The sequence below is a fragment of the Schistocerca cancellata genome, chromosome 2 (assembly GCF_023864275.1).
Source record: "Schistocerca cancellata isolate TAMUIC-IGC-003103 chromosome 2, iqSchCanc2.1, whole genome shotgun sequence".
Taxonomy (NCBI): Eukaryota; Metazoa; Arthropoda; class Insecta; order Orthoptera; family Acrididae; genus Schistocerca; species Schistocerca cancellata.
The window spans coordinates 668219811-668237072 of record NC_064627.1 but is presented as its reverse complement, the minus strand read 5'-3'; the positions used below and the strand labels follow the sequence as shown (position 1 = coordinate 668237072).

Genomic DNA, 17262 nt, shown 5'->3' with positions numbered 1-17262 from the left:
TAACATATTTTGATATGCTGAATTCAGTGACTAAATCCAGTTTTCTAAACAAAGTCTTTTTCATACTTTTCGATTTTTAAGTGTTGATAAAAAGCAATATTTTTTCAAACCCATACTTGGAGTTGTTGGTTATCATCGAATGTATTCACAGTAAAAAGTTTGAACCAAAAATGCTTAAAATTGACGGAGATGTGGCATTTTTACTGTAATCAGTTTTATTTTTTTCAAAAAAGTTTAAGTGCAGTTAATTTTCCATCACTAGACAGGTATGGACAGTGCAGAAATTTAATTTACTCATTAATTTTATATGAATATGATGAATATGTCTGTATATGTTCATTCTCTGTACGTACATCCTTAATCGTGCAAGTATATTTGCCTAATCTATATGCACATCCGAAATCAACGTAAATAAATTTTTAATTTTTTTTAAATTTCCAGAAGTACGGATTTATGTTCGCGGTGGACTCAGTTGTGAACTGGAAAGCAACAATTTATAAAGGTTTGGGGTCAGGATGGATGGCGCTGGGGTGTGAGGTTCTTAGGGCGAGCGGGTGGTCAACACTGGAACGTTGTTCAGTTACTTTATATAACTTTATTCATACTGTGATTTATTTATACGCCCCAACGACAACGCCCGTGCAGTCTAACAACTCTAACGCCACGTGTAAGGCCGGGTATTGATGACGTCACGACGCTTGGCGGCCAGATACGACCCACTATTATTCCGCGTGCCCAGCTATACTAACGGCCTAAAACCCGCGCGTGCGGACGCAGCGGAGACGGGAATGTGTGATGTAATCTGAAAATAAAGGAACAATTTTCAAACGTATCAAGTCGTCTGTTATTTATTTTTCCTTCATACTGGACCAAACATTGTGTAATGTCGTAGTAGTTTTATGTTACGCTAAATTCTTGTCACTTATTATAAGTACAGCATTTTTAGAATTTATTTACACATTTTGTTTGTATGTAGTGTTACAAAGGTTACTATACTTCAATTTCGTTGAAAAAATCAAAATGGCTGAAACGAAGAAATACTACTTCACTGTCAACTTTAAAAAATTTTGGGTCACAATATTTTTATGAATACATTCCGAGAAAACCAACAACTCCAAGAACGGCTTTGAAAAAATATTTATTTTTTCAAGAATTTATCATTCAAAAGTGACGAAAACAATTTTTTAGCAGAGGGAATCTACCCACTAAATTCAGCATGCCAAGATATCTTATGAAACAAGTTTTCAGCTCCCAGCGATCTTTTTGCTACTGGATTGAAATTTCACCGGTACCTCCCCTTAACGGAATTTTCAGACTCATAACCTCCAACAACACAATGCCAGTTTCATTTCCGTCAATGGAGTCCAAGACAGAGCGATGAAGATCTTATATACAAGGTATTAGCGGTATAAACGCAGATACTTTTCTTGGTGACTGAGGATAGTGTACTGAACGACAATACGTCAGTGTTTACTTCATTTGCAGACTTATCAACACAGCCATTTTGCATCTGAGACGAGATATATCAGTTAGTATGTATTTTGATGTGTAGAATCCGAATTTAACATTTCAAATGTTGTAACAAATATATTTTTGAGTTTTTAGGTTTTTTTCTATTTTCGTATTTCGCCATTTACTGTTCTTTAGTTTGGATGTCTAACATTTTATTTTTGTTGGTTTGGTACAGGAAGATATACAAACCGTCACTAGAAGGCGGGTGTGATAAAGATTCTAATCTCTATTCCCTGATGACAAGATAATCCATAGTGTGAAAGAGTCCTTAGGATTTAGTGCATGCTGAAACATGCGAGGTTCAATTCTCAGCATTCCTCGGCCCAACAGTGTTTCACGAGTTTTCGTGGCCTCAGAGAGAGTTTCTTGTGAGAGGCAGTGCAACGTTGTGGGGTTTAAAACTTACGCTTAGTGACAATGGCGACTGGCAAACAGCGTTGTTGTCTAAAGCACCCCTACAACTTTTTTTACGTATGTCGAAAGTTCACCCGAAAATCTCAGTAAGCCATCGACTGACTGAGTTAAGGTGGAATATAAACAGCAGTTTCATCGTCCTTTTGGTAATCAAGATAAACTCTTTTGCACTTCGTATTTCCTGCATAATCTGTACTACCGCTTTAATCAAATGAATGACATGTGAACGCTGAACCATGCCATTCGCTGTTCCATTGCTGTGGTATATGCCTAAAAATCATTTTCCAGTCGCTTCCTTCTGCCTTACAAATATTGCAGGTCATTCAAGCAAAACTAGACATATATCGTTCAAACGTATCTTCAGTGCATTTGCAGCCTCTGGTACCAAACTCACAAATATCGAATTACATGCTTGGTCTTTTCTCAAAGCAATTGTGAAGGACTTTTCGGGCAACAGAAGGGATGGTAACTATGTTTGCATTGTGAATTATCTGTCAGACAGCTACAGGAACATGGGGCACAGAATGCCGCTTAGAATTAAGTTTTGTACACTCCCACCATTATTTCTTTCCATAAAATTTGTAATCCGTAAGCGATGAAGAGGCTGAACACTTTCACTAAGACACCGATACGATGAAACACCGTTATCAATGGGCGATTACTACTAGGGTCTTGTTAGGGAAAGGGATGAAACGGCAAACAAAAGAAGAGCACCGTTGTCACATCTTTTCGAATCCCAAAGAAGATTAAAATTGAAAATATGATGAGCTAATTAAGATCTCCTATTGGCGTCATGTCCATACATACACATTAAATAGTACTGTGTGGTAAAGTTCTGAATATGTATTTCTTGACTGCTTTAATTCTGTCAATCTTGCCACTACTGTTTTTCAGTTTGTTGTGAAATACGCTTAGAAATTCAAATAGGATCTAGTGCACCACTAAATACTCTGTTGTATGCCGATGACCAGATAATTAAACAGGAAACAGCAGATAACTTACAAAGAGCAGTCTATAAATAAGACAACGATAATGGCTTTCAAAGGAGAGAATCCAGTCAGTTCGGAAAAAACATTTGAAAAAATTTTTTGAAGAAGTATCCCACTTCAATTATCTAGGATGAGATATTAATTTTAACTATGACAAAGACACTGAAATGAAGATTAACAAATATCAAAATTCTACGGAACAACTGGAAGAACTTTCGGAAGAAAAACAAGAAAAGGAATACAAACAAAATTCTATGAAGCTACAGCTGTACCAGCTCTTGTGTATGATTCCGAATCAGGGACAGTAAAAAAGAAAAAAAGTATACAAACAACAGAGATGAAATTCATGAGACGAGGCTATAACACAATTGATGAAGTAAGGAATGAAACAATATGATCACATTTACATATCTCTTCAGTTAATAACAAGACAGATTAACCATTGCTGTGGCTGGGTGGCACCCATGGGGAGAGCCGTTGTTTGGAGTGAGTAGCACGATGGCGGATAGTTCACGCATGAAACGACTTAGGCATTTTACAGTGGTGGTCACATGACCCCAGCAGTCTCTTCGAATGGAAAGGCCTTGGTTCAAATGGTTCAAATGGCTCTGAGCACTATGGGACATCTTAGGTCATAAGTCCCCTAGAACTTAGAACTACTTAAACCTAACTAACCTAAGTACATCACATACACCCATGCCCGAGGCAGGATCCGAACCTGCGACCGTAGCAGTCCCGCGGTTCCGGACTGCAGCGCCAGAACCGCTAGACCACCGCAGCCGGCGGAAAGGCCTTGTATGAGACAACAAAGTACAATTCCAACGCATCCATACTATTGCATGCCATGGAAAGAATGCAGGACTAGACGGCAAGGATAGAGATCGTCCCCCCAATACCTGGTCTGTACCAAGATTGATGCGGACATCTTTTTGGCCTGAAAGCCCTTCTGTTTTGTTGAACACATTGGAGACAAATATAGGAAAGGTTGATCCATCTCTAAGATGAGGAGCAGTTCCCACCTGATTTAAACGTCATCTGCCCTGTCACAGGAGCTGCTCTCTTGCGAAAAAAATGATTCAAATGGCTCTGAGCACTATGGGACTTAACATCTGAGGTCATCAGTACCCTAGAACTTAGAACTACTTAAACCTAACTAACCTAAGGACATCACACACATCCATGCTCGAGGCAGGATTCGAACCAGCGACCGTAGCGGTCACGCGGTTCCATACAGAAGCACCTAGAACCGCTCGGCCACACCGGCCGGCTCTTGCGAAAAGTTGGGTGATATTCCCGTGATTGTCACTATCCCCCGGACTCTCAATACGGTCGAGGGCGTCATCTTTCACCGCAGTCTACTTTTGCAACGTCACAGTGAGCTGCAGGTCAGCTTGATGTGATGGGTGTGCCCTTCATCCGTTGTGTCCATAGAAGACCAAGGGAAAACAGAGGCTACTGGGGCGTTCATCTTGGCTTTCAAAGGTGATATGTCTTCTGAGAAGGTCAGAGTGATAACATACCGATGTGACATGAAACCCAATGTTTCTCCCCTTTTGAGATGCTTCAGGTGTATGAAGTTCAGACATATGTCTTCCCATTGCACTGCTACCCCTGTCTGCAGGGATTGTAGACGTCTGTTGCACATTATCATTCCTTGTGCCCCTCCTCCCATCTACACTCCTGGAAATGGAAAAAAGAACACATTGACACCGGTGTGTCAGACCCACCATACTTGCTCCGGACACTGCGAGAGGGCTGTACAAGCAATGATCACACGCACGGCACAGCGGACACACCAGGAACCGCGGTGTTGGCCGTCGAATGGCGCTAGCTGCGCAGCATTTGTGCACCGCCGCCGTCAGTGTCAGCCAGTTTGACGTGGCATACGGAGCTCCATCGCAGTCTTTAACACCGGTAGCATGCCGCGACAGCGTGGACGTGAACCGTATGTGCAGTTGACGGACTTTGAGCGAGGGCGTATAGTGGGCATGCGGGAGGCCGGGTGGACGTACCGCCGAATTGCTCAACACGTGGGGCGTGAGGTCTCCACAGTACATCGATGTTGTCGCCAGTGGTCGGCGGAAGGTGCACGTGCCCGTCGACCTGGGACCGGACCGCAGCGACGCACGGATGCACGCCAAGACCGTAGGATCCTACGCAGTGCCGTAGGGGACCGCACCGCCACTTCCCAGCAAATTAGGGACACTGTTGCTCCTGGGGTATCAGCGAGGACCATTCGCAACCGTCTCCATGAAGCTGGGCTACGGTCCCGCACACCGTTAGGCCGTCTTCCGCTCACGCCCCAACATCGTGCAGCCCGCCTCCAGTGGTGTCGCGACAGGCGTGAATGGAGGGACGAATGGAGACGTGTCGTCTTCAGCGATGAGAGTCGCTTCTGCCTTGGTGCCAATGATGGTCGTATGCGTGTTTGGCGCCGTGCAGGTGAGCGCCACAATCAGGAATGCATACGACCGAGGCACACAGGGCCAACACCCGGCATCATGGTGTGGGGAGCGATCTCCTACACTGGCCGTACATCACTGGTGATCGTCGAGGGGACACTGAATAGTGCACGGTACATCCAAACCTTCATCGAACCCATCGTTCTACCATTCCTAGACCGGCAAGCGAACTTGCTGTTCCAACAGGACAATGCACGTCCGCTTGTATCCCGTGCCACCCAACGTGCTCTAGAAGGTGTAAGTCAACTACCCTGGCCAGCAAGATCTCCGGATCTGTCCCCCATTGAGCATGTTTGGGACTGGATGAAGCGTCGTCTCACGCGGTCTGCACGTCCAGCACGAACGCTGGTCCAACAGAGGCGCCAGGTGGAAATGGCATGGTAAGCCGTTCCACAGGACTACATCCAGCATCTCTACGATCGTCTCCATGGGAGAATAGCAGCCTGCATTGCTGCGAAAGGTGGATATACACTGTACTAGTGCCGACATTGTGCATGCTCTGTTGCCTGTGTCTATGTGCCTGTGGTTCTGTCAGTGTAATCATGTGATGTATCTGACCCCAGGAATGTGTCAATAAAGTTTCCCCTTCCTGGGACAATGAATTCACGGTGTTCTTATTTCAATTTCCAGGAGTGTATGTTAACTGCGGTGAGCTCCACTCTCCCTGTTCACCAGACTGCTCCATTTCCAAGCATAAGAAGAAAATCCAGGAATATAAGACCCTGGACAAGCTCATGTATCAAAAGCCCAATAGAAAGTATGAGCGTCATAATCCCTTACAAATGACACAGTTTTATGCCACAGCTGCAACGTCTTCACTTTCTCTGTCAATGGTGTCTTCCTCTGTCACCCCTCACCAGGTGGTCGAGAACTCTTCTGACACATCTCCACCTGCCAAGTACACCTGCCCCCATCCTCCAGCCAGAGGCTCCTCTTCCTCCTCTGACTTCTCTAGCTAGGAAGAGGTCCCTCAGAAATCTCTCTTTCACAGTTCCTGCTGGTCCACAGCCAGATGCCAGCCAGCTGAAGGAACCACAGGCTGCTGGCTGTCAGACTTCTTGTTCTTCTTCTGTCCCTGAAACCTTCCCAGTCTTCATTTTCTAGGGAGAAGAAGAACAAGAAAGACAGAAAGGTGTAAGACAAACTCCAGCAGGCCCCACGCCACCAGACTCTGCATGTGCAAGGTGGAGATCGTGGTGGCCCCCAAGGCACCAGATACACCCAGGCAAAGTGCCACAAAACCCATGTCAGTGCATTCCCTGACATCTCAACCACTGAGAGCACATGACCCTGAGTTATAACCTGCCCCCTCCCCCCCCCCACCTCTGGTCGCTTCATGCCCCCACAGTCTCATCCTCCAATGGAATTGTACAGGATTTTTCCACCACCTGGCTGAGATATGGCAGCTTTTAAGCACTTACATTGCATTCTGTATTGCTATCGCGAAAAGTGGTTTCCAGCAACTCGGGCACCTGGCATTTGTGGCTATAAAGGTTACTTAAGACACACACCAACTATGAGAGGGTATCAGGTGGAGTTTGTACGTATGTACTGGATTCTATATAAGTGATCTTGTGCCTGATGATGCACCTTTGGAGGTGTTGCTGTTTGGGTAAGGGCGCATCAGGATTTTATCACCTGTAATATTCATGCCCCTCTCCCACTGATGATGTCATGTCCCAGGATGTACAGTCTGCATTACACTGTCAGCCCCCCCCCCCACCTTTCCTAGTCTTGGGCGACTTCAACGACCATAAAACTTTGTGGGGTGAAACAATGATCACTGGCTATGGCAAAGACATAAAAATTTTAATGACAAAGCTCGATCTTTGCTTCTTGAACTCTGTTAACTCCACATACTTCAGTGTGGCATGTGGAACTTATTTAGCCATTGATCTCACCTTTTGCAGTCCTGTTCTTCTACTATCTATCCACTGGAGGATCCACGATGACCAATGTGGTACTGACCACTTCCCAATCTTCCTGTCTCTCCCTCAGCATTGTTCTCCTGGACGACTGCCCACATGGATTCTCCATAATGCTGACTGGGATGGTTTCACATCTGCCATCGTCCTTAACTCCCCATCACAACGCAGTATTGATGTGACTGTTCAGTATACAATGGCAGCAGCGCTTTTGGCAGCCAACCAAGCTATGCCTTCTTCTTCAGGTTCCCCACCCCCCCCCCCTTCCCGCTAGAAGACGGTACTTTGGTCGACCACAGAAATCGCTGTGGCTCTCGAACACTATGTGTCATCCTTCACTGGATCACCTCATTGCCTTTAAATGTCTCTGTGCCTGGGTCTGCGAGAATCCTGGAAATGATATGTTTCCATCATTGCGTCATGTAGATCTCCATCACAGGCATGGTCAAAGGTCAGACGCCTCTATGGCTTCCAGTCCCCTACAGGTGCGCCAAGTATTTCCTCAAATGGTGCCATTTATACTGATTCACATGGTGTCGCCGAACATTTTGCTGAACATTATGCTCGCGTATCTGCAGCTGAGAACTACCACCCCATCTTCGGTCTCATAAAACAGCAGGTGGAGCGAATGCGCTTATCTTTTACTACCCACCACCTGGAGCCATATAATGCTCCAGTCAGTGAACAGGAACTCTTCAGTGCCCTAACCCATTGTCCTCATCCGCCCCAAGGCCAGACTGCATCCACAACCAGGTGCTGAAATATCTCATAGGGGATTTTAGGTCTCAGATCCTTGCCCTCTTTAATCGAATCTCGACTAAGTTCCCATCTCAGTAGCGAGAAAGCGCGATAGTTCCTGTAGTGAAACCCGGTAATAACCCTCTCGAGATTGACAGTCGCCCAATCAGCCTTACCGACATTTCCTGTAAGTTGATCGAATGCATGGTAAGAAAGCGCCTATGTTGGCTCCTTGAGACTCGGGGTCTTTTAGCTGCATCTTAGGGTGGTTTTCACAAAAACTTCTCCAGCGCTGATAATTTGGTTCACCAGGAGTCCACCTTCCAGATGGCCTTTGTAGGATTTCATCGCTGCCTCTTTCGACCTACAGAATACTTACGAGACGACATGGCGTCGCAGCATCATTAATATATTACTTGAAATGTCTCTCTGAGGTCCACTCCCAAATTTTGTCAAAAGCTTCTTGAGACCTGAGTTTCTCCTGGCGTATACAATTTTCAAACAACGTACGGGAATTCAGCCAGATAGTATTTTCAGCGACCGCCGATATTTCGGCTGGAGTACACCCCGCCACTTTCAAGGAACAAACTGCAACGGACAAGCGATGTACAAGCAAATTTAAAACCTCGGTTCATGAAGTAATTCAGGAAAGATAGCACACACACACACACACTGTACACTAGTGCCACCAAAGATGACCAAAGTCAGAGGTATCGATAGTGAAAGACTACGAAGCAGCAGCTGTGGTAACATTGATTCTGTCCCACTGTTTTTTGAGAAGAGTGAGAACACGATTCCAAGTAGAGTTTAAACAAAAACCTCCATCCCTGTTTAAAGGTTGCTCGCTAATTTAATCTCAACAGTGCATTTTCAGCTTCTCGCGGCTCAATGAACAGTTCATTAAATTCCGGGCAAGCAGCCGCGCAAATAAAATTTCCTCCACTGATATTTCGGCCACGTATCGTCCGGCCATCCTCATAGTGAGTCACAAGACTGACGACAAGATGCCAAGCGCGGCCTCATATGCTCCACCGCTGCGATACTGCGCATGCGGGTCACAGATGATGGTCGGCGGCAAAGAAATGCGCTGACACATGCGCCGCCTGTGGCGAAGGCGTACAGGCATTCGATTCACTTATCGATGTGTGATCGTCGGCGGTGACACCATGATTTCTCTGCAGTTTAATTACCCCAAGAGCCGGATTCCATACTTTGTCCAAATTAAAACAATTATCTCTATTTATTAAATTATTAGCTAATCTAATTTCTATAGCTTTCTTGGAGAGAGATTCCCAAAAGGAAGAGATGGATGTCAAAATCTTCACATCACTGTAATTCATGGAATGTCGTGTATCAATACAACGTTCGGCCACAGCTGACTCGTCTGGCTGTAATAATCGTGTGTGTCTTCGATGCTCCACACATCTCTCATGAACGGTGCGTGTTGTTTGACCTATGTACGACTTCTCACAATTCCCGCAAGGAATGTGATACACACCCGCTTTACGAAGCTGTAAATCGTCCTTCACAGAGCCGAGTAAAGCTGTAATCTTCGTGTGGGGCTGGAAGATCACCTTGACACACTGTTTCTCAAGAATGCGGCCTATCTTCGAGGAAAGAGCACCCACATAGAGCAAAAACGCACTAGATATGAATTACTATCTTCTTCCGCATCACATACCTGCATTCTAGGTTTTTCAGTGAATTCTCTATGAATTTGTTGCGGAGAAAATCCATTCGTTTTGAAAATTCTCTTGAGGTATGTGAGCTATTCTTGCAAATTATCTTTATCGGATATACAGTGCTCCCTATGCACTAAGGTCTTAAGGACACCCGTGGTCTGTGAAGGGTGATGGCAGCTACTGGCATGTAGATATAGATTTGTTTGTTTTGGTTTCCTATATACGGCATGTCCTAATGTGCCATCAACTTTATGGCGAACGACAAAATCCAAAAAGTGGAGGCAGCCGTCTTTTTCTATTTCCATAGTAAATTTGCTACTAGCAAGGATAAAATTCAAATGCTCAAGAAATCGATGTAATTCATCCACCCCGTGCGGCCATACCACAAATGTGTCGTCCACATACCTCCTGCCTCGGACATGGATTTGTGTGATATCCTTAGGTTAGTTAGGTTTAAGTAATTCTAACTCTAGAGGACTGATGACTCAGATGTTAAGTCCCATAGTGCTTAGAGCCATTTGAATCATTTGTAATCTTTCCTGTACTACTCCAAGAACCGAGGTCTTAAAATTGCTTGTACATCAATTGTCCGTTACAGTTTGTGCCTTGAAAATAACGGGATGTCCTCCCGCCGAAATATCGGCGGTCGCTGTAAATATGACCTGGTTTAATTCCCGTACGTTGTTTTTAAATTTGTTTGCGCCAGGGGAAACTCAGTTCTCACATTGTTTACTTTTATGGGTAGGAAATTTATCGTTGATTACGAAAGTTGGATAGGCTTCGTAGCGGTCGAGTTAAACTGCAAAGTGCTTTGTTGTTTTTATTGGGGTGTCGTGAGTAAAATCTTGTCCTAACATTTACCAAGGTTGTGCACCATATTAATTCTCCTGCCGCTAGTCGCATCAAGCAATGTGCTGGCTTGGCTCTTATGTGTGAAAGGATTCGTTTTACTCGTCGACGTTTGGATTCTGTTTCCAAAGAATTGTTTCCTTTTCGTTAAATAGTTGCTTCGAAATTGTTTGATTCCACTTGGAATTGGTTGGACGGTGTCTCATGGACTCAAGTTGCGTGGGAATACAATTCAGTTACTGCTCGGCATTTGACAAAATATTAACGTTTCCATCGCTCAGAGTCTGATTTTATATCTCGACGTTCTGTGATAAATCTTACAGAGAAATCTTTACACGACGCAAGCTATCTGTGCCAGGGAAGGATTTATATTTTGCACCCACACTGAAGAGTTTGCCGGTAGTTGATTTTATTAATTCAGTTGAACAGGCAGTTTGCAAACTACCTCCTGACGCTGCAGAGGAGGTTAGGAGGGGTGCATGTCGTGTGTTGACTAGGGCTCGTCCACCCAAGAGTAATGTAACAGCAGCAGAGAGGGCTGCTTTACGTTCTCTCAAAGTTGATTCTGACACTCTTACTGTACCTGCGGACGAGGGCAATGCCACTGTTGCTTTAAACAAACTGGATTATGTACAAAAGTTGCAATGTTTATTATCTAACTCAGCGTATCTCAGGATCGATGCTGACCCGCGAAAAGTGTTGACAGAAAGACCAACAGCCTCCTGAAGAAAAGTGGTTTATCGCAGCACATTATCAAGAGTCTTAACACCTCTAGTGCTGTTCCCCCTAGGGTATATGGCCTTCCGAAGGTACACAAGAAACGGGTTCCTTTCCATCCTATAGCGAACAATACCGGCGCTCCAACATATCGTGTAGCCAAGCATCTTGATTCTCTGTTGAGACCACAAGTTGGTCGGTGTGAACATCGTATCAGAAACTGATTTCCTACGTCTTTTGGAGGGAATGCGGTTGAATGACTCTGATATTTTAGTAAGTTTCGATGTGGTCTCTTTCTTCACTCGTGTTCCTCAGTATGATTTGTTGCGATTAACTGACGTTAGTTTGGTGTTGAATTAACTAATCTCTTTCGGCATGTGTTGGCATCCACTTACTTTTTATTTAATGACCAGTATTACGAGGAGACGGATGGAGTTTCGATGGGTGGCCCGTTGTCTCGTGTGATTGCAAATTTTTTTATGGAAGACTTCGAGGAACGTGAATTGAAGTTGGCGCCTTTGAAACCCGTCTGTTTGTTCAGATATATTGATGATATTTTTGTTGTTTGGCCTCATGGTTGGGAGAATCTGAATGTCTTTTTAGAACATCTGAACTAGATCCACCCAAACATTCATTTTACTATGTAGGTGGAAGAGGTTGGTTGCCTTCCCTTTCTAGATGTTTTGGTTAGTAGGAAGTTTAATGGATCATTGGGACATGCAGTCTACCGGAAACGTACTCACACTGGCTTGTATTTACAGGCTGATAGTTGTCACCATCTGGCTCAGAGTGAAGGGGTACTTCATACTTTGGTACACAGGGCACATATCTTTTCCGACACTAAAACTTTGCCGGCTGAACTGGCCCATGTTGAAGCTACATTTCGTCAGAATGGCTATAGTAAAAGACAGATTCAACGTGCTTTGCGCTATCGACCAACCGTGCATCGGGTGACTGATGATAATACTGACACCTAAGTTTACTGCCTTTTTGCCTTACGCAGGAAGCACTCCAACAAGATCGCTCGTATTTTATGGAAATACGACGTGAAACGTATTTTCCGACCTTCACCTAAAATTAAACGTTTTTGGGTCATGTTAAGGATGATATTCGATTGCATAAGGCGGGTGTATATCACATTCCTTGTAGCTGTGGCATGGCATACATTGGTCAGACTATCAGGACCGTGGAGTACCGGCACACGTGATTACAGCAGCCAAGTAGATCTGCTATTGCCGAACGTTGTTTGGATACTGGTCACCCTCCCTTATATAACAACACCGAGATATTGGCATGCACGTCCAGCTATTCAACCTATCGAGATTAAATTAGCGAGCAACCTTTTAAACAGGGATGGAAGTTTTTATTCTAACTCTGTTTGGAATCCTGCACTCTCTCTTGTCAAAAAAACAGAGGGACAGAGTCAATGTAACTTCATCTGTTACTTCATAGTCTTTCACTGTCGATACCTCTGACTTTGGTCATCTTTGGTGGCGTCAGTGTTCAGTATGTGTGTGTTATCTTTCCTGAATTACTCCAAGAACCGAGGTTTTAAATTTGCTTGTACATCGCTTGTCCGTTGCAGTTTGTGCCTTGAAAATGCCGAGGTGTACTCCCGCTGAAATATCGGCGGTCTCTGTAAATATTACCTGGCTGAATTCCCATAAGTTGTTTGAAAGAACGTCTTGTCGCACTTTGCATTCCGGAATCAAGTGCGTGCTTCACTCATTACCTCCCATGCCCAAGAGAACGGGATGCTGCAAGCCCCTGTACACACCGTCGCCTTCTTTTTGGTGGCCATCAATGATCTAGAGGGGGTTGTCTTTCGCATCTCCCTCTTTATATCCGACGATTTTTGCTTTCATTATTGCTTCTCTAGTATGGATGTTGCTGACTGTCGCCTATATGGCGCCGTACGAAAGACGCAGTCATAAGTTCTCACCCATGGCTTTCGGTTTTCAGTCACAAAGACTCCTACTATGCGCATCTGTCGACATGGTATTGCTCACCCACACCCAGAGATTTATCTAGACCAGGGCCGGCCAGAAATTCTGCACGCGTGCGGTGCTCTTCCACATGTGCAACGTCCGGGTCACAGCGTGCACGCCGCAGCCGTCAGCCTTCATGTAATGCACGTTTCTACGCACAGATGTCGCTCCTCTGTTACACAAAGTGCGTTATCGATACCTCGTATGTATATCACAACCTAGGCTGTATCTGTAAGATCTGTTGCTTCATGGAGCGCAACAGAGAAAGCAACAAAGTATTTAGCCTTATTTATTAGCTGCCTGTGCAGATCACCGGCCATAGCACTGATACGTCTTGTTACTGTTTGTTTGGATAGACTTATTCCTTGAAACCTGCTAACGTTCGTGGGACACACAAGTTCTGCAGCATCAGTCAGACACCCTTTCACAAACTCCCCTTCGGAAAAGGGTTTCCCAGATTGTGTAATTCTTAATGCGATTTTAAAACTTGCTCGCAGTGAAGATTTAGTGTGGTTGTCATTCTGGAAAATTGAAAACAGTACATTGTACAGCGTACAGTAAAACAGACATAAATATAACACAAGAAACTGAGAGTTCAAGAAGTATCAGTAAGTAACTGATACTTCTTGAACTCTCAGTTTCTTTACGTACAGTAAAATCGAGTTGATGTGTCTCATCCATTTTCTGAAGGACATTTAATTTTGGTTGCCGTTCTTCACTGTTGAGTACACTACACTCGTCTTTGTGATATGTATTGTAAGGACTTTCAATTGGAAGCTTACGCTGGACGCCTATTATTCGGCGGGACAGCAAACACTGTGCGTTTTCACCAACGGCTACAAAAAAGAATTGCAGTTCCCAGTCATTTTTAAACGACTGAGAACATAGATCTCCCGTCCTTTGATTTTCACAGTACTTGCCATTTCTCAGTACTTGTCTGTTAAGGTTACGGTCACCAGGGGTAAACGAGACTGGATATGTTGCGTTCTTGCTTTCACCACAGGGAAGTGGAGCCGCCGCCGTTCATTTAGGACACATGTCTAATAACAGATGTCGCTGTCGCTCGCTGTCGCACACGTGCGCACATGTGCAGCACTTCTGCATGTCTTCACACTGTGCAGCGTTTGGCCGGCCCTGATCTAGACGATCAGTTTCGTCTTTTAGTTGAGACGCACCGTTTTTGGGACTGGTCTTTGATTCTTGGCTGATGTGACTTCCTCACCTACGCCAACTTAAGTGAAAGTGCTGGCGACACGTCAGTACACTTCATTGCCTCTGTAGCTGGGGTGCAAATCGCACCACCCTTTTGTTCTCTACCGCCCTGATTATGTCCCGTCTTGGTTATGAGAGTTTTGCATATGGTTCAGCATCACCCGCAGCATTGCGGAAATGGACCCACTTTGTTATTGTGAGATCCGAGATGCGACAGGAACCTTCCGAACCAGTCCTGTGAACAGCCTACTAGTCGAGGCAGGAGTCCCTTCATTACCTGTCAGAAGGCAACAGCAGGTGCTGAATTACGCTATATGCATTCGTAGCTTCGCTGAACATCCCAACTACCGTTTCCTTTTCCCTAGAAGGGAGCTCCATCCACAACAGCGACACAGAACAGTGCATCTCTTCGGAATTGTAACTCCCTCCACTGTCACCTCTGGCCAGGAAGACATTGCAACTGCCCCCATGGCCTATGCTCGATCTTGGAATTGTCACAAAGTTTCCTTGGGTCCAAAAGATTCTGTTGACCTCACGATTTTTCGCCGTCTGTTCTTGCCTGTCCTTGAGGTGTATTTGCTTTCGGAAGTGGTATTCACCAGTGGCTTAACAGTCGGCGGACGAACAGGCTTCACATACACACATGCGCAGTGCAGTGAACTTCACTCTCATATGGCTGCAGTATTTTCACATTTGAACTGATGGACATTAAATTGAACTTTAGCCATGTTCGTTCTTGCACTGGCAAGAGTATCCTAATCTGTAATGACTCCCTTGGCAGCCTTCAGGCTACAGACCAGTGCTACTCTCTTCACCCAATTGTTATGGCTATCCAGTATCTTGCCACTGATCTCCGTCAAGCTGGATAGCCACTCGTTTTCGTTTGGATCCTCTGTCATGTTGGGGTTTTGGGAAACGAACGAGTTGAATGGTTGGCCAAGATGGCAACCAGAATGCCGATTCTGGAAACGGGGGTCCCAGAAACAGACCTGTGATCGTTTATAGCCATCGATTGGTGGGATTCTGTGACTCAGAATGGTCTGTTCTGATACCCCAAAACAAACTGAGGACAATTAAGGAGACGACAACCGTGTAGCTGTCTTCCCTGCAGGCTTCTCGCAGCTAATCCACCATCCTCTGGCGACTCCATATTGGCCTTATTTAGCTGACCCTTTGGCCACATTCTTCAACATGAGGATTCCCCTCATTTCCGATGCAGAGCCCACCTGACGATGGCCCACTTACTCATAGACTGCCAAAATTTTGGCTGCTTTTGGGCGTCATCTTAATCTTCCTGACATGCTACCTCTGCCAAAGTCCAAGTTTATGAGGAGTAACACTACAATTTTATCTCCTTGAAAATGTAAAGCTATGTCATATTTTCTTGTTTCTTTGCATATGCCCATCTGCCGATACATATGAATCGATAACACTTGCAGCTTGCCTCTCCTACTCGTCATCAACTATTCCTCACAGTTGTACTGACGTTCATCGTTCCTACGAAGGGTGGTCATAAAGCTTTAATTATCACCTCGAAAAAATCAAGCTGCGACCATGGGACTTAGTGTTTGTTCTTCTCTACGTGGTCCCCCTTTTGTACGACACATTTTTACCACCTATGGATTCCTTGGCAGAGAGATTATTTCTATAGGTCGTCCCAGAAATGTCTCGACAAAAATTCGAGGGGTTGCAGAGTGTGTCTTGAGGAACAAATACAGGGCAGAAACATCTGTCCAGAAACGTCATCCAACGACGTTACAGAGTGGTGAAGTTATAGGCGACAGCGCCTGCCATAGGCCATTTCTCCGGCAGCAAATGTGACTTTGTACGCTGACGGAACGTAAGACAAAAATGGTTCAAATGGCTCTGAGCACTATGGGACTTAACTTCTGAGGTCATCAGTCCCATAGAACTTAGAACTACTTAAACCTTAGCGGTCGCGCGGTTCCAGACTGTAGCGCCTAGAAACGCTCGGCCACTTCGGCCGGCGAACGTAAGTCGAACGTCTCGCAATGTTGTTTGTTGTTCAATGATCACGACTGACTGCCACGATGGCCGGTGAAGAAGGAGCTAGCTGTGCACAGAAAGACTTCTCTCCTACGAATGCGATGATGTATTGTCTCAGTGGACGACGGTTTTGGACACAGGTTTCCATTCGCAGTTTATTATTTTCCTGGACCCTTTAAAATCTCCAACGTTTTTGTTATACAGGAGAAGATTAACTGTATATGGAAATCCAAGTTCGAAGACATCATCCAGAAAGACAACAGAGTAACAGATTCATACAGGAATACAGGACAAGGCCTGTTTACGCAGCAACAAGATCCATCTTCTTCACTTTCGATCGTGCCAATCAGACGTGATCACTGAATAGCAAACGATATTCAGAGACGTTCTGGCTATGGTTCTTGAGCCTATAAAGTCAGGTTTACTGCTGAAGGCGTGGTCTAGCGACAGGTGCCAGCTCATATAACTTCGACGCTTTTTAGCGTCGTGGGATGACGTTTCCAGACAAGGGTTCCTGTTATCAATTAGTTCCTCAAGACACCCTCTCCAAATCCCTGAAGTTTGTTGGAACATCTCTGGAACACCTTCTAGAAGTCTGCATTTTGCCTGTTCTGGAAACGTTCCTCAAAAATCACCTCGTCGCCATTCTGGAAATGCCTGCCGAGCAATAATTTCTTCATCTGAGGTAAGAGGAGGAAATTACCGGGTGTCAAGTCAGGAGAATATGTGGAATGAGGCAAGCTTCCTGCGATGTGCCGTCTTGACAG

The 17262-nt window shown here is 45.0% G+C and overlaps 1 protein-coding gene across 1 annotated transcript in view; it reads right to left on the bottom strand.

The window, feature by feature from the left end:
• The window catches only part of LOC126162383 (lysosomal acid glucosylceramidase-like), a 193221-nt gene that overhangs the window by 134178 nt on the left and 41781 nt on the right, over positions 1 to 17262 (bottom strand). The window lies entirely within an intron of this gene.